The sequence below is a fragment of the Aptenodytes patagonicus genome, chromosome 1 (assembly GCF_965638725.1).
Source record: "Aptenodytes patagonicus chromosome 1, bAptPat1.pri.cur, whole genome shotgun sequence".
In the NCBI taxonomy this organism is placed as follows: Eukaryota; Metazoa; Chordata; class Aves; order Sphenisciformes; family Spheniscidae; genus Aptenodytes; species Aptenodytes patagonicus.
The window spans coordinates 203,478,524-203,501,392 of record NC_134949.1 but is presented as its reverse complement, the minus strand read 5'-3'; the positions used below and the strand labels follow the sequence as shown (position 1 = coordinate 203,501,392).

At 37.3% G+C, this 22,869-nt stretch overlaps 1 protein-coding gene across 1 annotated transcript in view; it reads right to left on the bottom strand.

Annotated features, from left to right (window-relative positions):
- The window catches only part of UBL3 (ubiquitin like 3), a 58,329-nt gene that overhangs the window by 10,695 nt on the left and 24,765 nt on the right, over positions 1 to 22,869 (bottom strand). The gene's annotated exons all lie outside the window — the stretch shown is intronic.

The window sequence follows — 22,869 nt, the reverse complement described above, 5'->3', positions numbered from 1 at the left end:
TATTAGGAAAGTATCCAGAGAAGACTTAAATTAGTATTAATTTTTTTAAAGTTACAGAAAAGTTGCCATTGGTTTAAGAAGATTGATCCAAAGTGATTTGAGAAAAGCGTTTAAGTTAGTGTTAAAAATAGGGTCAAAGACGTCAATAAAGTTTTGTTTGTTTACACATAACCTAGGAAGATTAAATTCTAACTGGCATTTTTGATAATAAACACCAGATAGGTAGTGATTGAATCAACTGTGCCATTAAAAAAAGCTCTCAGCAGAGTATAAAAAAATTCCAGCCAAGACACACTGGCAACATATCTTCTTGAATGAAGAGGAAAAATATAAACCTGAAAAATTAACCTGAACAGAGAGCACTAAAAGTATCAAAATCTGCACCTGAATAGCTTGTGAGCCTCAGTAAAAGCCCTAGCACACTCCCTCCAGTATGGTATTTGTCAGCCCTGATCTCACCCACTGCATCTCCTACAACACACCAGGGAGTCAGACAGCATCCTTCCTCAGTCCCAGCTACCACAGAACTTGAATCCCTCTGCCAGTCTTCCGAACCCCAAACTTTGTTCCACCACTGCCTTTCACTACAAGCAAAGCGGTTGAGATCCACATGCAATACAGTAATAACACCACATCATAGTTTTTCTATCATCGATTTCCTTTATCTAACCATCAGCATCTTCAGCTATAATCTTCCTTTCTTCTATTTGCAAGTTACTGAATACAATTCCTTTTCCATATAGCATTAAAATAACCTGCATACAGAGCTCACTATGACATTACTTACAATGCAAAAGAGATTAAATTTTGGCTCCTCAAGCAACTGCTAGCAAGGTCACAAAATGTGTTTGCGTAGCTAGCACTTACCAATGCCCATGGCAAGTAGGACTCTAGCTGCTTTTGTGTTTTGGCCTACAAGCCTAAATTGCATCAACTTTTAGCAAGACTTTAGCACACTAACTGCTTGGATACCTTTTTCCAAATCACACTCTTAAACTGTGGTTCTCATTTTAAGTTAAGTTGCAACAAAGCTTTCCTTGTTTGAATTCAGTAAACTATTTTCTAGATCAAATACCAAAGAAAAAATTTACAGCGATGCCCAAGTTTTCAAGACTTCTTCAGGGTCAAAAATCTCAGCACAACATATCCACTGAACATGACAGCCCTGCCTCAGTTACCTACTCACCACTTACTTCAGAAGTTCTCCAGACAGATTCATCCCACCTATCTTTAAGCACCTAATTGAGGTATCCAAATTACAATCTCTATCATCCTGCACACTTCAAGGTCGATGAAGAAAATGACCCCTCCAAAAAGCAATTCAGTCTCTATTGCAAAGTGTAACAAGGATAAAAAGAGTTAGCATAAAAGGGCTAGGTTCCCCTCCCTGTCCCCCTGCTAACACCCTTCAGAAAATACAAGTTCTGCCATTAGCCCAGGAAAGAAGCCAAGTGGTAGCTGTCTCTGAGAAAGCACCAAGTCACTGTAAGAGTATTGCTGCATACCAGGAAATCACGAAAAAAATTAAAGGACAGAAGCTGCAGGAATGCTGTTTAAAGGCAATTATTCATAGAATTCAGACACATCTGGCTATAAACATTAAAGTTCCATTTTCTTTGATACTTCCAGAACGATTAAGGAATTATTTTCAAATCTCACCAAGATTTAGCAGAAAAAGCAGCCAAGTTCCACTATTCCTATGGTTTTACTCCAAAAACCTGACTACCATAATGAATTACAACTTCAAAATGTTATGCCTAAATTTAGCAATGGCCAGTCTATGTCCACTTGTTGTTTTGCTTATATTGTCTTTCAGTTTAAATAGTTTCCCCCCTTAGCCGTCTCCACCTGTGTATGTATAGACAACACTTACGTATACAGTTTCTTTAGCTGGACTACCCACGACAAGCTCTTCAAGCTTTCTGTAGCGAGATAACCATTTCCCCATTCATCCTAGGAGCCTGCCTCTGCACATTTCAATTTCTTCTCTTTTCTCCTCAAAATAGATGACTATTTCTGAAGCATACTAAATGATGTCTCACCAGATGCTTGTATAACATCACCAGTGATTTCCTCTGTCTACTGGAAATATCTTTGTGATTGTGTCCCAAGAGCACATATACATTCTTCATAACTGCACCACGCTGTTTGCTCAGTTACTTCATACCCTTTTCTGCTTTGATCCTTTCAATTATCCAGCCTCCAAGCTTATAACTGACATTTTGGCTGTAACGCCCTAAAGCACAAGGCTCCAAATTTCATCCCACTCCTATTACTCTACCCCTCCCAGGGAAAGGAGGCTAGGTGGAAATAAGTATTCTGCACCACAAAGATGTTTCAGATCTCCCCCAAGTCTGGGCCCATGACCTATGAAATCCCCCCCAAAATTCTGTGTAACACTTCTTTCTCTCTATGTTAAGAGCATTTTTCAAACTTCATGTCATCAACAAATTCTATCATCAAGACTCCTTTACATGTACCTTTGTCATTAAATGAATCAGGAAAAGTAAGACTGATCTGACAATTGTTCCATAACGATTCCAGTAACCAGCTCTCTCTGAGCTGGCTTCCCCCTTCTCTCAGCTAGGTCCTTACACGCACTCACAATTTCTCTATTAAATCCTAATCTCTCCTATTTAACCAACAGTTTGCAATATGGCACCGTATCAGTTACTATGTACATATTTGGATGAAACTATAAAAATGTCTATGTAGAAAATAAGTTATTTTCACCAAAAGTCAGCTCGCCACGCTCCAGCTTTCAGAGGCGTGGTGTACTGTGCTCCATTCCACTTTCTCTATACCTCATTATCTTTAATTACCCTTTAAGCATTAATGCATCTCATTACAACACCAAGATACTGCCAAAAATTTAGGAGGTTTAGACTGCATCACAAACTGTTATTGTACTTGGGAACGGGTTGCCTGTTTGAAAACAAACCAACCAACCCACCCCAAATAATTGGCAGCAGTGCCTGCCGTGGGCACTAGTGGTGAGGAGCTTCTTCACCAGCAGCCCTCCTGCCTCTCACTCGCATCCCCCTGCAGCCGTTTCCTCTACTGTAACTGGCTCCTGAGACCCCTCCCTTAGCTTGCCCCCTCTGGCCAAGCAGTCCCCCAACTCTGATTTTATGCAGGTTATCTAAGGATTTCTTTTCCTTCATCTGTGTGTAGTTTATCTGTGCTGGGGATTACCTGTTTTGAAGATCATAACACTTTCCTAGGCAGTAGGCATAACACCAAACCATCAGCTCCCTAGAACTGTCTGATTTGGATCCTACGAGGAGATGATTAAAAAAACCCCAGAAGATTAGTCCTGCTCAGCACTTAAAATATGATTAGGGCATAGCATTAATATAGAACTAAAGCTATCCTTCAGCTAGCATAATACTAAGGAGACGCATTTCTTTTTATTCTCACTACTGAGTTTTGAGATTACAAGGCATACTAAAGTGAATATAGAAAGGAGAAGAGTATCACAGAGAAATAACCAAAACTAACTTGGCTTCCTGGAAAATTTGATTAAGTCATACTTCTGCAGTTAATATACAATGTAAAATCAATATAAGCAACATCAAAAAAAAGGAAAAAAAAAGTGTTAGTTTCTTCTTCCCCCCCCATCTCCCCAAGATGGGTAACTTAATAGTGGTGAAGTTTTCTGTTGCTGAAGAGCATTTCTTATAGTCTTACTATGAAATATAAAAAGCACATCAAAATAAACTAATAATTTTACAGGATATACTATAAAGAATGTGCAAAATGCAGGAGAAATATTTTAATTAAAAAAAAAAATCACCAAATATCAGCAGAAGCCCAAAATAAATCCTTAAATCAGTCAAGCAGATGTTGCATCAAGTGCAAGGAAACAGCTGCTCTAATGAAAGGTTAAAGTATTTTCTTATTTATAGTACAGCATGCCACTGACACATTTAGTTTGCATGTTTATATATATATGCACATATTATATAAAGACATATATATCTTTATATTTATATTTCTTAATCTTGGCTTGAAGGAATCTTAGTCTTGAGTTGCACATCACACTACCTCAAAGGGTTTGAAGCAAAGAATCCTAAAATTTGCCTTTAAATTTAGAGTCTAATCTCATTCCCCTCAAGAGCATTAGGAAATTTAATGGCTTGCAACCGCCGTACTATTTATTCTGCAAGCCTGAGAACCCCACTTCAAACAAACCATAGGGGATCTGAAACAAACCCTTCTGGCAAAATGCCACTAATGAAAGTCCATATCTAAAAGAAAAAAGAAAAAAAAGCGTATGTGTATACACATTTACTCGAAGGAAAGTGCAGTGCAGAAAAAAATCTTAGGTAGAGAAGTTTTGACACAAAAGCAGCAAATTCTAATTTTTCAAGTTATGAAAGGATTTTAAGTGGTCTTAGCTACCCTGTATCCTATTTCCTATGTTAAAAGTTAGCAAGGAAGTTGTATCTATATCCCTTGTATGCTTAAAGCCTCTCCATCTATTCTTGTCAAAACAGTCTTGGTCCCAAGACAGGGCCACAAGAATCGCAGAAGTGACAAGTCTGATCTTCCACAGGGGACATAACAATGACCATCCTGATTTTTTAAATTTTTTTTCCCCCCCCTCAGGGTACCAAAGGGAATTCCAACCTTTTGCTACAGCAAACTGATAAGGATCATATCCTCACACTTCTGCATTATAGCACCAACTGCAACATTACTGATGAAAGCAGTTAAGAAGAGCCACAGCATCAGAAGTAGGATTAAATACAATTTGTGGACTACATCCCCTCTGCACGGTTATATAATAGCACATTCTGTTTGTGATCTCAAGCATGCAAACCTCGCCCTCTCTTCCCCCCACACCACAGCCAGCACCAATCTCATAATTACAGCTCCAGTAACTACCCCATCAGTTGCATTGCATACACAATAAAGAATTTCGGTGTAGATTATATACTGTAAATAAAAAAAACCCCATAAATTAAAAAAAAAAATATATCTATGCAAAGATTGTAGTAACAACTATGACCACAACTTTTGGAACAGAAATTTGGGTCACGTATATGCAGATGTAGAATAAGTTGTGTTTTGTTTGTTATAGGCATCCGCAACAGAATTTGTCCGTTCTTAAAGTGTAACTACAAACCGTCTTAGTGCCACAGTGCTTCCAATTTCACAGCTAAAGTTAAATAAATGGGAAGTCACTTAAACATCAAGACATGAGAGATTTACAACCTACATGATGTTTCTTGATGTTTAAGTGACTTTCCATCTATTCAGTTAAACAAGTTATTTTATCAATTTTATGCTCCAGCAGCAGCTTAAGATTCTTCCTATCTTAAAATTAAAATGCAGAGGAGGAAAAGTGTTATATCACCACATGCTATATAACCCCAAGTTAAAACTAACTGCTTTTCTTCAGCTGTTAGGATTAAAATACATACACAAGACTTTTTTTTTTTTCCTTTTCTTAATAGATGCGAAATTGAATTAAAAACTAACGATGGACCAGAAGGGAAAGCGATGAGGTAAGAGCATTCAGAAATACAGACTGAAGGTTCACTTCTCAAAATCCAGTAGGTTTACTTCACAGTTCAAGTTCATAATTGTAAGAAATAAGTTTGTTCTCCAAGGATACATCAAAGTTTCCTAATGACTCTAGTCCAAAGAGAAACCTCACAGCACCATGCAGTACACTTTACTGACTGAATTCCAACAGATTCACATAAGGGGTAGAACCAAGCCTGAATAACAGGCTAAGTGAAACAGCAGCATTACACAGGCCAAGTCAGCAGTGACCTGCAGGTTCTAGACTCCAGTTCACTCCTAAGGTAGATATACCATCTCAGGTAATCCCTTCTGGAAATGTATCCACCTGAATATAATGAAGAACTTCAGTTTTTATACTCCCTGGAAGGCTGCTCTAGAACCTGACTGTCCCATTGAGTGGAGCTTTCTTCTAATTCCCAGCGTAAGTTTATTCTTGGATAGGTTACATTCACTGATGCCAGACCTACTTTGCGCTTTAGTTATAACAGGCTTTTTCCCTCCTTGGGCTTTCTTCTACATCTGCAGACAAGGACACACTTTGCTAAACAAGCAAGCAAAGGTTTTCCTCATTAATAGGCTTGCCCTTGGTGTGATCACTGTCTTCAAAGCTCTAAAGCACATCGACAGAGGTTAAGGAAACTGGGCTTGGTTAGCCTGGAGGCCTGGTGGGCACCTATTAGCAGCCTTCCTATGCCTAAATTACCAAGACAATGACCTCTTTACTGAGGTCCAAGACAGGAGAACAAGAGACAACAGTCATAAATGGAAACAAGAGGCTTTGAACTCTGATAAGGAAAAAAGTTTTTGCCCTGAGGACATCAAAGCAGTGGAATAGGTCACCCAGAGATGCTTTGGAAGCTCTGTCCTTGGGGGTTTTCAAGACCCAACCGACAAAGCCCCGAGCAACCTAGTCTGAATTCAGTGGTGACCCTGCTTCCAGCAGGAGGTTGGGCTAGAAAATTTCTCAAGGTCCTTTCTAAAGTGAATGATTCTACAATTCACTTTAATCTGCATCTGCTTTAGTTTTGATTACATTTTCTTAAGTATGCATATTTAGAATTATACATAATATTTCAGGAATTTATAAAATGATACTAGAACCTCCTTAAATTGACTGCAAATGCCTCTCCATTTTCCATACGAACATCACGACTGTCTCACATTTGCAACACAGTAATCCTGCAATGCTCTTCTGTAGTCCAGTTATTTTCATGACATAAGCCTTCAAGCTTGCATTAAAAAAATATTGCTTTTAACCACCCATGATGTACAGGATATTTTTATATTAATGCAATTAATTTTGTTCCTATTAATTCAGTCTTTGAGATAATCCAATCTTTTCCATACAATATCATGATCATCATCTGTACTATTGGTGCCTCCAAATTTTCATCATCAACAAATTTCATCAGCATACTGATTTTCCTTGTGTCAGTGGCATAAATGAAAACATCAGAAAGATAGCTGGTCCCAAAACTAATCTTTAAAGAATTCCACTAAGCATAACTGCCAGCCTGACACTTCCACATTGACCACTATATCTTACCATCTTCTCCACTGAAGTCACACACTCTGGCAAACCTTGCCTTCCCAAACCAATCCTTTCCTACACAACATCAACTACTCACTGAAGTCCAGACAGATTACGCCTTTTCTGTATTTCCCTCATCTGAGAAACACTCTCCTTCCAAACAAAACTGGCTAATGAATCCGTCATAATCTAACTTGGGTAAGTATGTATTGCGAATTTTATTCCATTATTTCTTCTCTGCTCCTTCTCAAAATCCTTCTTGACGTGGTTGTTCATCTGTCAAATTCAAAGTCTCTCTCTACATCCTTTCACTCATCTAGCATGCAGATATTTTATACCTTTAATGTCTTCGACCTGAAGAAACACCAAGCATGCAAATTCTTCAGATATGCTCCTTATACTAACCCAGTACACTTAGTTTAATCAGCATCTGCCCCCTTGAAATCCAAAGCCTTTCTGTACACTCCTGCTTTGTTTATTCTTCCATTTGATTTTAACTGTATCAGCTCGTGATCATTGGATCCAATGTCATTTTCCCAAGCAGCCTTCTGAAGATTTCCAGAGCTTTCTGGGAATTTAACAGACACATCTAGGATAATAATATTAGCTCCTTCTTGGCCAAGAAACTAGCTGGTAGAGGAACTGAGATGCAGGTGCATAAGGTAAGAAAGCAAATGAGCAAGAAGTATGAATTTGTAGCCCAATGATGCAAGCCTTCTCATGAGAGAGAAGAGATCCTTGATTCTGGACTCTTGTTAAAGAGTCACTTGGTAAAATAAATAAAACTATAGCTCTTATGAATCACACTTCCAGACACCTATTTTCACCAGATACCTGTATTCCCTATAAAGTAACTTAACTGCACTTCCTCAGCTCAGCTTTCTCAGAACACCTAAAATTTGCATTTGGCAACACTCAGAACTCCTGCATTTAGCTTTAGATTCACAAAGAGACTTTGTTCTACCCTTACAATACCTTGCACCTATAATAAATTTACTTCATATCAGGAAAAAGAAATGGGACATGGAACATGAGAAGTCACATAAATTGTCAGTGTGACTGAACAAAGCTCTGAAGTTTCATTGCCAGCTGGCTGACAGACCTGCGTCACTCATTCAAAGCCACACCACTTGTGGAAGTAGGACAATCGCAACATGACACCATGAAAGTGTGACAGCATCCCACATCACTCTATTCAAGACTAAGGTGAACTTCATAACCAGCTCCAATGACATACTCATCTTCAGATTACTACAAAGAGAAACAAATATGTTTTTATGTGCAACTGCTTTCTCAAACAAGGGATGGCTAAGGTAACTTTGCACTGATAAAAATTAAGTTAGCAAATTTCAGAGAAGTTTGAAGTGAAGGGAAAGAAAACTAAATGAAGCATAATCAAATTTTATTTAGAGGAGGAAAAAGCAAAATCCTATAAGCATTTAACTCGGTAGCTATGATAGAGCTAGCTGTTTCTATGGAAACCACAACATTCTTGAACTTAAAATCATAGTGCTTGGTCACACTTCATCCATTCCCTCACTTCAGTTCAAATAACAGAGGAACAATGGCAATATATTCTTTAATATCCTCCTATGAGTTCCAGGGTTATCTTTAAAGAAGAAATATCTAGAAAACATTGTTCTTCAAAATAAATTAATACAGATACTATCATAAATAACCAGTAGAATACAATGGATTTCAGTGGGTTTACATACTGTTTACTATCCTGACTATTAGCATTCTCGGGACAAGGCTCATTTTGCCTTTTTTGGAGCAGGGTGAGGTGAACACAACTCACCAAAGCATCAGCTGGAACTACTAGTTAAGAATTTTCACTGAAAAACAATGTTAATAAGAAAGTAGAAACAGAAGAATAACCTTTTCCTGAAACACATCGATTCTATCAGTAAAAGATTTTTCAATAATTTGATGAAATAAGAGTCACAAATGCCCATCCAGGAATAATTTCTCTCCCAGCAGTACAAGATAACAAGGCACTCCATTGCCTGAAATAATGCAAGTAATCAAGTATCTGGTCTTCTCAGCTCAAATGGCATTTTGTCTACTGTATCCCAGGTGCATGCTTTAATCATAGGGTACAGAATTAACCTGTCTCCTGTTGGACCCCCAAGCGAATCCACTCTGACAGGAAAGATTAAGAACTACTCCGACTACTCATCAACCAGAGACAGGGCAGTTTCACCCTGCACATGCAAAATAAATTTCTCTTATGTTATGATAGAATTGTCTAAGTCCATCATAATCGTAAAGCATAAATTACAACATACAGAAGACTGTTTTGGAATTGAGCTTTAATAAAAATAGGTAGCAAAAACAGCAGAAAGAGTTAACCACGTAGCATTCAAGCTTGCTATTTTCCAAGTTCATCCATTCAACCCAGTGTTGGAGTAAGTGTATTTTCACTTTGAAATAAAATGATTAAAACACAAATCAGAGAAACTGATATACTCAGACTAACATGAAATTTTGGTGAGATCATTTTAGCAATCAGTATACCACACTGAACCTGTCATTGCAAAACACAAAGCAGGAAATAATAATAAAACTGCATCAAATGACAATGCACACGAGAAGCTCGTGTTTGCGGACTGAACCGGTTAGCTCTGGTGAGCACGGTCACAGCGAGGTAGTTTGATAAACTCTGGTGTTTTAGAGCTTCTGCTCTCAGAAGGGACTCCCAGTGAAACTAGAACTGGCCCATCCTGGAGCAACATATCCTGGGGGTCCCTGGCCTGTAGCACATGGAGTCAGTGGTGAAGCAGGAACAAATACAGGCTTTTGTGTGACTTCTTCAGAACATACATACAATAAATAGCAGAGAAGAGCATTCCAGGTTTTCTTTCTGAAGTGGGAAAGAGCGTGAGTAGGAGACAGAAAAAGGTGTCTGTTTCTATATTTTCAATCTCTATCTCCCTAAAAATACCTTCTAATGACATGCATCCCAACATTTGACTCCAGAATTTAAAAGTTAAATCAGTGTGTACCATCTGTGTAACCATTCTGCCATCTCTTCTCAAGAGCTGCCCCTGGATAAGCCCCTCACCTTGTTTTCACCCTCTCGCATCAGTTGGTATTTAAAGCTTAGAAGTTCACTACACGTATGAATAACGATAATGCTAGGCACTTACTTAAATTTGGATTTAATTCTGATATAATTCAACATTTGTTCTAATGTATTCTATAGAGAGTATTTACGTAATACTTTAAAATATTATTTAGGACAGTTCAATGTCATCTTTAAAAAGAGAGATGCAAGATCATCAAGTTTGTGAATGCTTATTTTGTGAAATGCCTAACATCTCAGATCTGAAAGTGAATACTACTGCTGCTGCTAACAAAGGAGAAAACACAATTTCAAGGAACTAGTTCCATACATAGCTGCTTTTTCCACGTCCAAGGGGCAGACAGATACCCTCCACCCCTTCTTAATCCCCAATCAATTATTTTTTTCTTATCTTTAACCAATTTTGTGGGGCTCAATTTGATTTAACCCACGTTCCTAGACATTTTAGAGGCAGCTGTTCCACGGTTACAAAGAATAAAGAAAAACTAGTGATGGGCAGGGAAAAGTACATTGAACGCTCTGTTTGTGCACTATGAGAAAACAGAGGCAGAAAACTGAATTTCCTGCTGCGTAATGGAAATTTTGAAAACCACGTACCATATACCTAGACTGGGAGGTATTACAATTTTATAACCAGAACAGGTCAGTGAGACCATAGACAAAGCTGAAAGTAATCTTTCAGTTATAGCCTGGATGAAAACAAACATCAGCTTCAATTTGACCAGAAACGAAGTTCAGCGAGAAAAAAAAAGCGAACACACAGAAAACATTAAAAATACAGGAAAAAGTGGACATTTCAAGGGAGCTGCTACTAACTGGAGGCAATCAAAACAGTGATAATTGCAAGCAGCACATGGTCATGGATATCATGTAGTTCCACATGCTAATTTTCAGGAGAGACAAGTAGGGGTTTTTTTGTTTGGGGTTTTTTTGTTGTTTGTTTTTTTTTTAAATGGAGTTTTGAAAAGTGACTTCTCATTTTAAGTTATTTAAACATAATAAACATGCATTGGGCTCTCTGCATTCCTGAGTTAATCTTTACTGCAGAAGTCAAATTGCTCTTACCTCTGCTCCCGCTTTCCACCATGCAAGACAGGAACAGCAATTAAGGATCACTTCAAAGTTAGTGTATATATTAATTTTTCAATTCTCACCAAAAAGACACAAGTAACTAACCAATCTAGAAAATTCCTTGTAAAATATTTAAATAAGGAAAAAATGCATTTATTTAAAAAGGAAACAAAAAACCCACCCCACTTTCTTGGAAATGAAAGGTCCACCTCTTAGTTCCTTATGAGAGCATAAAGATCACAAGATGATACTTTTCCTCAGAAACAAACTAGTCTCCAATGCAAAGCCTATTTTTAAAATGTGCTATTCCTCAGGCCCCAAAAAAGGGACAGTGACAACCAAGTACAAAAATAGCCTGATTTGGAGCAGAAGAGAAGTAACGGAAGAGCAAGGAATCAACCTTCTGAATCCAATTTTGTCTTCTGTTCTCTTGCAATAACTGTTGCATTATATGGTTTTAATGCAGTTTACTGTGCAGGGTTTTAATGCAGTTTACTGTGCAGTACAAAAACCACACTAACTGCGACTAAGTAGAGGATTATAGCTAATATAAATACTATTTGCCATTTAAACGAGACACAGCTTGAAAAATTCTAGGGGAAAAAAAGTAACTCCCTAAAGACAAATAAAGAGTGACGTGGTCCCCTGGAAGTCCCCTCATATCAGCTCTACACTATTAATAAGAACACTGTATGAATAAAAAACCTTCCCTAAGATTTTTCAGGACCTAAATCCCAATGGAAGTGCCAGCAATAGGAGCTAAGTTTGCAGCTTCTCACTCTAGAGTCATTTTGGGACTGCTGACAGGTCCTTCACTTCGTATGATTCTGTACCTTGGTCAGCACTGAAGTATTAAATTTTTCAAGCCTTAACAGACAGTGTCAAAAACAAAATGGAAAGAGTCTTAACTATCTTTTAAAACATGAAAGAGGCAAAGAGTTGCACCTTGACTTAGAGATGTATATCAGTTCATTTGGGTGGAAATATCATAAAATTAATTTTTTATTATTAGCTACTGATTCCTAGCTTCTCTGGGCTTACTGTGTATCATGGCAGTCAGCCAAAGTTTTGCCATTCCAAAGCACTATCTAAATCACTGAGCTGTGATAATTAAAGGCAAGAGACAGGGCATTATATATTTTTGTCTCTGATGCAAAAGATAGTCCAAATTTTAATCAAAATAGATGTTTCAACGGCCATAGATCTCATTTACCCTAGCAAAAGCAAGCAACTCGGATATGAATGAGAACACAACCTTTCCTAATTGTTTTCCTCCTAAAATAGCCCAAAGAAAACACTGAATTATGTGATAAGAGATCAAGGGTTGTGATGCTGATGCCAATTTATTCAGTATACAACTCTTCAAGAGCAAACAGCTTGACCTTGACCTATGCTTGTACTTCTCACAACAGAATAATGAACACTCTTTACCTTCTATTTTTTCCTTCCTCAATGACTTACCCTTAATGTTCAACAAAAATGTAAGACATGTTTATAGAAAGCGTACATGTTTTTGTTCTATTTAAACATTATGGCACTAATTCATCCCCAAGCTAAGCCTGCTGAAGTCAACTGACTGAAGTTAATGGAGTGGTATCACAAATAAGGTCTGATCCAGTTATTTATTGTGCTCTGCCTTCACTGTTGAATACTAAAAGGCACAGCTTATCCACCTTTCTGTTACTGCATGCTAGTCAAGTGCTTGTGTTCTCCCAACCAGCTGGCAGTCTAATAGCAATTCTTATCCTATTTCCATCATGAAGAGCACTAGCGCGTCCAGACTGTCTACTAATGACTAAAACAGTTAAAGCTGCCCTTTCATTTTGGCCTCCTTCTTCTCCGGTATTGTTAAGCCTTCTACAGAGTCAGAAACACACAATTTACAGTTGTTAGCTTACTGCTCAACTTCCTTGGATGATCTAGTTCCTCATGCAGTATCCCTGTATGTCTACCACACGGTTTTGTGAAGTACTTGCCACCAGAGTAGTCAAGCGCTTCCAAAGCGGTCTGCATCTGCCTTGCAAGGTACCTTAACCTTTTTCATCCACGAAAAGAGTTTTTCTCAAAGAAAATTAGATTTTAGTGAGGAGAAAAAAAAAAAAAAGAATAAGAAAAGGGTTTTTTTAGAGAGCACACATTGAATATTTTTCCTTTCTTCATTTGTCTTGTATGCCCAGAGTCTACACAAAAAGCATCAAATTACATAAAAATGCTTCATTCCAGCCCTCCAGAAAAATTTATCTACACACAAATATAAAAAGCACAAATTTAAGTTCCAACTGATATTCAGGCATCTTCTAAGCATAAATATCATCTTGGTCTAGGATCTCACTAAACCCTTAGCAGGAGGGGAGAATAGTGATGCCTCCTTGAAGGCATTTCAGTCTTTTAATAGGTAGCGATTATAAGCAACACCAGTCATGGCTCTCAGTTCTTACTGCATCAACAACTACATTATAACAAGCCATCTGCTCTGTGTCAAAGCAGTGAGTAAGGTTGGCTTCTGTGAATCTGGGGCAACATGTGTTCTAGCTTGCATCTTAATTATGGTTTACAAAACACTGTGTATGGACAACTACAGAGGTATGTTATTGAAAGCTCCCCAAAGTATCTATGATTCTTACCCTTAAACCAAAAAAGAAGTAGTATTACTTCCCTGAACTAATTTGTTTGAATCTATATACACAGGCAACAGGAGAATAAACCATTTAACAGGCTTTTCTCCTCATACATTGTGACTTTTACTAGAATAAAATCATTTTAGACTTAAGTCATATTCCAAATCCTAAACTTTCCTGTCCTCATGCTTTTAGCACATGCGGTCCATACAGCTAGCACATACTACTCACCACCTCCGCATGTCAGAGTTCTCCGAGACGTGCAGACGACCTGTCTCTCTCTTCCCCTTTTGTTTCTCATGTACTCAGATTGTTAGCTTTTTAGGATAGCTGCTTGTTTTGCTTTATATATAAAACTTCCAGGCTATACCTCATTTACAGAACAGATGTTTTAAAACTAAGAGTGTTTTATTAATAGTTCCACAAATTCTAGAGTAGGTTTTAAAGACCCTCTCACCCCCCCTTTTCATTAAGGCAAAAGGCATGACAGTCTAGAGAGATAGCATCAATGACTGACCATGTTATGAAAAATCTCACCAGTACCACTGGTTATGACTAACTATAGTTAATGAAGAATTATTTCCCAGGCAATTACTAAGCTTTTGTAATTATCTCAATTGAAGCATTACTTTGATGTTACAAGAAACAGCAAACTCTCCCAAAAATGAACAAGCCAGAAGGTCTTCTTTCTTATTGGGACTCCACATGTTCAATTCAGAGTTGTGGATAGATGTCCATGTCAGCTATGATGACCAATCTTTAACAAAAATAATTATTTTTAAAAAAATTATTTTCATTACAGGAAAGAGATGCCGTATCTTTGCGTTTGCCATCATGACATGATAAAAGTTAAAGCAACTCTGCTTTTGGAGAGAAGAGTGTAAGAATAGAATTTAGCAAGCTCTCTGTCAGGAGACACCACATCCTTTAGTATAAATCTTTTTTGGGGGAAATATGTATGTATGTATGTATCATCTGAATGACAGTTCTGTGCATACAACCTGATGTTAACAGTGATATAGTTCAAAAGCTTCTAGTTATCAGCCAACTGATTTTCTAGCTAATTACTGTCACAATTACAGCACAGCAGTAGAATTGTAGATATAACTATTTCTTACAAAGGGTCTAGCATAACACTCACAAGACAGTATAGAAAATACAGCTGCTCTATAGGAAGAGAATGGAAGTCCACATAGTCAGAACTATTTCATTCTTCCCAATAGTTTGGGAGACAAATCATTATACAAAGCTGAAAGGAGGATCTGGCATTTAGAAAGAAAAGTGCATTTGTCATACAAAACAGCCATCAAGAAAACTATTGTCTTAAGCTACCCATGGCTTGGGCGACTATTCAGCTGAGAGTCAATCAGCATCAACCTGCGACTAGTGATACTGTCACTTAGTGGTGCCAGACACAACTATGGCATCATCTGCTTTTCATATTAACATTCTCATTCAGAAATTAGTTTTCAAAGAACATAATGAATTCTCATGTGCATATAACTATTTCATTGATTACTTCAACAGGCAAGACTGTTTACTTATAATAAATAGCCTATCAAATTATACAAAGTAAGTGTTGCATGAACACTGTGTAGTGTTTACACTACAAATCAAGGATCTGAGTAGCTGGATAACTGTACCCTGTGCCAGATACTGTCTAGGATCTAAACATCACCATGTTACAGGAAAGTTCAATCTTGTCATCTTGGAAATATATTTGTCAGTGTGTCAGCTAATTGACAGGCGAGTACCACCTGTGACAATTCAGTTCTGATTTAGTCTAAATAAGTGTGATGCTCAAAAATTATTTTTTTTAAATTTAAGACTTTATTAAAAAGTTTGAAACCATTACGAAGCAATTAAACAAGGCAGCCCAGAGAAGAATGACAAAGGAAACTGGTAGAAGCAGAACAAGATGACACACTACAAAAACTTGTAAAACCTGGAAACTGACTCCCTGGAAAAAACAAACAAACAACAAACCAAACAAAAAACCCAAAACAAAACAACAGGAAAAAACAAACAAACAAAAAAATCCCCAACCAAACCCAATCCAGTTCCAGATTGCAAAGAACACAGGAATAAAATCAGCAAGGGAAACAGAGCAGCAGCAAAAGGAAGAAAATCAAGTACAATGGTGATGAACGTGGCATGGAATGAGACTGATGGCCATCAGCTACATCTTTGTAAAGCTACATGAAGCCTATGAGGCTCTAAGTCATGAAAAGTAACTGGCCACAAATATTCATGGCCAAGTGGTTAAAAGTAAGTAAAACCAAGGTACTAATCGTCCGAGCCTCCCAAGTTGCAAACCTTTCACAGAAGTATCAGTTAAATATACCTAACATGCCATGCCCCAAATAAAAGCTTGCCCAAAGTATCTCTGAGCCAAAGGTTTTGAAACTTTTAATCAAATATCAAAGATTATACTCTATCCTGGCAAAACCTAGTTTCGTATTTTAAAAAAATGCGGCACAGAGAACTGTAACAGACAGTAAGCAAAACTTCTCTCTTCAAAACCCATGACATTTTGGACCTTTCTAATACATGCCTCAAAGGTAGGATTAAAAAGTTTAATTAGCTTTTCATGTAAGTGCTGAACCAGCTGATCATACTCACCTTCCTCCCCAAGTGCATCAGTAAAACCATCAGGGTACTATTTGCTCTCTCTGAAGAGACCATTATTGTGATTACCTGCTAACAGTCAAATCTCAAAAGCCTCGGTGTCATGTTCTTAAAACAATGTAGGAAAGATTGCATGTATGCTCATATATTAAGCAGCATAGACCTCACAGTCTTGCACCCATCCAAACTCTGGAACAGAGAACATATCCGTTCTCCATAATCCATCTTCCTTTCTTTAGACATGAAGAGAATGGACTTCATCCATATTAAACTAAAATAATTACATTAAGATATGTAATATTACTTACATTACGAACACTTACATACACTATATTGGGATATATAACAGATTAACATAATAGAACAATCTTTGACACACTAAATATCAAAACAAAAATAAGACTCCATAAAGACATCTCAAAAATCAGTGCAAGAGAAGGGCAAACAATCTGAAACTTCAAAACAGAGATCAAACACAAGCACATGTAAGAAAATAGATTAAGTAGTGAAAAAGTGACTAGTGTTGTTAAAAAACACTGGTGTGTTAAGTATCATCTAGAATACATATATTGAGTCAATCTGGTTGCATTATAGTGAAAAATAACTCACATTCAATGCCGCTATGAAAAATTAAGATACACTACCTGTAGAATTCAGTTTTATTAATAGTGAGTCTACGTACAATATTAATAATTCACACTTTCACAAAGATAAAAGAAAATCGAGACAGTATTTCAATCTTACATTCTAGAATGCTTGTCAGCTCATAAGTCTAAACGTCTCTTAAACTTCTGAGATACTTCCTTTGCAATTCAAATATTATTGGCGTTTTGCAAATGACACCTCCACCTTTACCCATTAAAGCCTCTGCTAAATAAACTAACGAGTAAAGTCCATATACCAGCAAACACTTCCATAATTATTAACTACAGTATTACTTCTCAGTATAAAAACTACCTATGGAGAATACTAACTTGCAGATGGATCTCCGCACAGTGTACTTCAATGCATGGCAAAACTGCCCTATGTAATCACTTATTACACTACAGTGTAAGAATCTCAAAGTCAACCCAACTAAATCTACCCCAATTTGAGAAGTTTCCAAAATTATCAATTTTGCTACGTCTAATTTGTAATGCAGAATTTAAAATTAAGGTAAAACAAGATATAAAGAGTACTCTGTCATTTTGCAACATAGGGGTGAAGTTATAAAGCAACAAAACTGGGGGTGGGGAACATAAAAAGTTGTTTAGAACTTTCCTTGCCTCTTGTGATTAAAGCAAAGAAGTAAGAAATACCATCAAAGATCAACCCAAGCATCTTACATAGCTGGGCTCTTATTTTGACACAATCCTATTCTGGATATCTCAGAGAAAGGAGTAAAGTCTTTATGGGGAGTCTCAGTTCCACAGTGCCATAACTGAAGGATGTCTTCCTGCCTTCAATGACTGGTTTTGGCTCTTGAAAATTAACAGCTCTGTTTGACATAAGTCATGACAATAATTTTCACAATGATTCTTATTAAATTACATCTTTTGCCTCATTAAAACAAACTAGTAAATTCTACTAAATACTTACCTCACACAACCTCTAAGCTCTTTAAATCTTACAATTCATCTGCCTCGCTGTCCAAAGACAATTTATATAGATATAAACTCCTACAGCCCTTTCCCATCCTTTTTCTTACCTCAAACAAAGGATTAAGCATATTTTTCATGTCCAAAAAGGTAGTAATTCCACATGTGGCCCACTCAAGTTTGGTCTATTTTGAAAGATCATATTTAATCAAGAAAAAGTGTCCTTTTAACCCCAAAACAGCATTTTTACCCTTGCATATACGTGAATTTCATGTTTCTCCTTGAATTTAAGGGCTAATAGCAATTCATAGCTACTCAGAACACATTATTTTCTAAGTTAATGTTTAATAGTAAACATAATTCAATGTGATATTTCCATGTATAGATAAAGCTGAAGTCAAATACAACTGCACTAAGTCTAAATTGCATGGGGAGGTTTGAAAGAACATTAACATTGATCTTTTTTTAAATACTGATAATCATTACCACAAAATACATGCACATACGCACAAACACATTTCTTCAGAACTCTGCAAATTGCAACACAAAACCAAATGTTTCTTGCCTACTAATTATTTCTTTTGTGGTTTGGTAACAGCACTTGCACAGAGGGATGGTACTTGTCGTAAGCTAAATGAGGTGAGGGACATAAATCAAGAGTATTTCACCCTACTTCTCTGCTTCACAAGCTACATTGACAGACACTCCTCAGTTAAAGACTGCCAAACTTTCCAAAGGAAAGCACAAGGATAATTAATACTCCCTTGTTATTACACTGTTTGTTTCATCAAGGAAGGAAGTATAACTGGCATTGCAAACCACAAGAGAGAAAGTCATAGTGATTCTTAATTTATCCCTCCCCCAAATCAACTAAGCTGTCCTCTGAACAGATGCTGAATGTCCAACTAACACTGATTCAATAGGAGAAGATTACAAGAGAGGCCTCTGCATCATTTCTGTGTGCTTGGGGCGGGGGGGACCTGGAAGTTTGACCTGCAGCTCCCCAGGCTGCTGCTTCTGCTGCCTCGTAACAACAGGCTGAAGCCAAACAGATTCTCCTGAAGAGTTGTTACTGCTTCATAGAAAAGCATTAAAAAGAAAACCAAAGAGAAATATTAATGATGACAAGCTGCTAAGTGGACCCCCTTCCATCCCCTTCTGTCTCTCCAAAAAACACACACATGCTGTCATATGATTTTTCTCCTGCACAGAAATCAGTGCAGATAGAAACACTAAGAAATACATACAGGGGAAAAAACTATCCTATAAGCAAAGCAGCAAGATTAACAGTTGGAAGCATAAATTCATGACAACAGGCCAAAGGCATAAGCCTCAACCTAAGAAAGTCTTCCATTTCCATTTTGAAAGCTGTGCTGTACCTGTGCACACTTTGAATAGTTTTAGTTAGACATATTGTCCCTGGAAACGGGTGTAAAAGTACTACTCTAAGGACATGCTCTTAGTTTGAGCTTAAAAAAAAAATCAACATTTTTCACTAGTGTCTTCCACAGGCAGTGGTTCACTGTGCAGAAAATAAAACTACTGAACCATCAGCTTCCAAAATTAACAGATTTTCCTTTAACAGATGTTATGCACTAACCAAACCAGAACCGTAATAAGCACTCTGCGTTCAGGCACCGCCAAAGACCTTACAACTTTTGATCGAGAGTGCTTAGTGAGGAGAACAACTTCCAGTTATTCCAACAGTTTTAATGTATTTTTATGCTAGCTTCTTTTATTTTTTTAACACTTAAAGTGTGCTCTAGCATAGAAATTGTATTACTAAATCAAAATGTTTTTCCCTTTGCACACGTTCAAGTATGAAAGCAGTACAAAACAGAACAAATATTTAATTTCTTGAAGTAACAGATTGTTTCCCTTTCCATAAAGGCAAGCATTAAGTGTTTGTGAACTATAAATAAATAATATCTTTTAATAGATTAGATCTTTTTATGTACAATAAAGGGTTAATAGAGTTGGTTTGGTTTTTAAACAGTCACAATAATTTTAATTGTTCTTGAAACAATAAGATTACATTTTTGATGTATAGAACTGCAGGTTGTACATCCACCTCAAACTTGTCCAGAAAAACATTTTTGGAGAAAGACAGACCCACATGCACCACATTAGTAATATATACAGTGTTAGAAGGAAAGAGATGGTTAACACTGACCAAGGTTTTCTGTTGAAGCCCTCTGCCACTGATCACACTTAATATTCTGAGACTTCCACCTGTGAGGTGGAGGTCTTCTACACTGGTTCTCACTTAAGATAGGGTTTGCTCTGTTTGTTCAAAAGGAGGACCAGAATGAAATGACCACTTCTGAGAGGAGTGAAGGGACAAGGAAAAAGAAGCACTTCCACGTATTTTTAAAAAAGCAACATTTTAAATTAAAAGTTCAAAGCAATTGTATCAAGACAAATGGAAATAAATTTAAAGGTCCAGTGGTAAGGCTTGAGTGATATACCATATGTTCAACATTAACTGATGATCTATACATAGCTACCTTCTAACTCAAGAGAATAAAATTCATCTATTTACAGTTATCTTGGAAACTATATCAGAACACACCATTTACTCCTTCCTGAAAGAATTACATCTTAAAGGGAAGCTTCGCAACAAGTCACCCTTTGCAGAGGTCATTTTAGCTGATAGCTTTCTGGTAATTAATTCATTGGCCAACACTACTGTCTGTAGATTTATTTCCTACTTCAATTCACAATGAATTAGATGCAACTACATAAAGAAGTAAATGCAGCTGAAGAAACCAACCATCCATAGCAATACAGGTAAGTATACAACACTGAGGAAATCTTTATATGAGCATTACGTATCATATCCAGCTTCCCTCATGAATCTTCCTATACAATTAACTTTGCTTTTTCTAGGTGGGTAAGTTCTTGTTCCTTGGGAAAAAAACAGCACAAATCACTAGAAAACACATATTACATCACCCTTCCTGTTTGACTGTGACTTGTCAGGAAGCCAAAAATCAATTTATTTCCAGAAGGTGAACAAGAACTCCAATAAAACAATCTGATGACTCTGTTTAATCCCTAGTCTCCTCTGAACTGCTGTGATCCCGCATGGCCTTTGCCCTCCCTGCCTCTTACAACACTTCAGCTTCCTATCAATTTTCTTATCTATTTTCCTAACTTTTCCCCCTTTTAGCAGTGTTTTCTACTTACCAGCACCCAGTCCAAGGTGACTCATTTGTGCTCACACATTTATCTGACATTATATATCGAACCACTTTCCCTCAATTTAGAATCTTACGTATCTGACAATTCATTTCATCTGCAGGTAGCTCAGTCTCAGCACAACCCAAAGTATGCTTATATTTTGCCTTCAAACTCTTGTCCTACTTGTACCTACTACTATTGTCCCATTTTTCTGACTGCTGTGAGTAGTTGCTGACCTGGACTTTCATCACTCAGGCACACCTTACAATTTTCAGATTGCCTTGAATATTATTTCCCCCTCCCCTTATAAACATAGACAAACACCATCCACCTTTTCCTTACTTATCTGTATCGCAATATTGCCTAGAAATCAGTCTAACACACTTGACTGTGACCAGAATAAAGAAACTGTCCCTTATAACTCAAAGCTGCCAAGGAAATACGAAAACCCTACAGACAAACCACAAAGACAGCACTGCTGTCAGACCACTGACCATAATATCACCTATGTGTTGTCAAAATTCTTGCAAAAATTTGCACAAGAAATTCAGGAGGAAAAAAAAAATGGAAAATGTTAATTTTGCAATAGACATATACAATATTCTTTCTGAACAGATTGCGCAGCATGGGATAAAGGTCAAGATGTACTCACTGGATCATTAAGTGCATGTGCAGGAGCAGTTGCCATTGAGAGCCAAACAACCCAGCAAAAACCAGAAGTGTATGATATAACGATAAACAACCTATTTTTCATGAACTAGGGAAGAAAGAGATAGTGAATGGATATATTAAGAATGCAAACATTACATTTATATCTTTGCAAATCATTCTGGAAGCATATAAAAGGGTCAGAGAAAAGAATGCTGCAGTAACTGAAAAAAAGAGATGAGGAGAACCTGGAGAGTTCTAGCTCTAAGGACAAGTAAAGAGAACGTAAGTTACTATGAAACAAGAATCTGAAAGATTCAGATAAAGATCTCATTCAGGCCTTTCAATCACACCCATTCAAAAATGGCACCCAAATTATAGGCCCAAGTGATGATCAGAAAGCCGATACTGCCCACATAACCAAAACAGAGATGAAGCAGATGGCTTTAGGCCCAGTTCTGCTTGAGCTAATCAAAGACGTGTTAGAGGGACAGACAGATTTTAGCTGGACCAGGAGACAAGCCTGGACTAGAGGTTTTCATACAAACCTGGCAGCAGATGGTTCTGTCCGTGAACAAGGAAATGTTTGGTAAAGTTGTAGCAGGGAGACACAGAGCAGAGATGGGTGCACAAACACGACCGCACAAAGTACCAAGGACAGAGTGTTCTGAAATCTCTACAAGAAAGCTTGGAGTAAAAGAGAGTTAGAGAGTCATCTAAAGAGGATGCAATAAAGACGCTGCAGAAAAACCAAGAGAAAATAATGTTATAGCACCCCTGAAGGACAGACTACCTCAAAACCATTATCACCCCAAAGCTGTAATTTATTGCCATGCCTGGTCCCAAATCTACAACCAATAATGAGATATCTACATTTATCTCATTTAGATAATGAGATAATGTTACTATCTAACTTGTTAGATAGTAACAAGTGTGTTATTTAATGAATGTTGGACACAGATAGGTGATGTAGTTGAAGATGACATTTCTCTC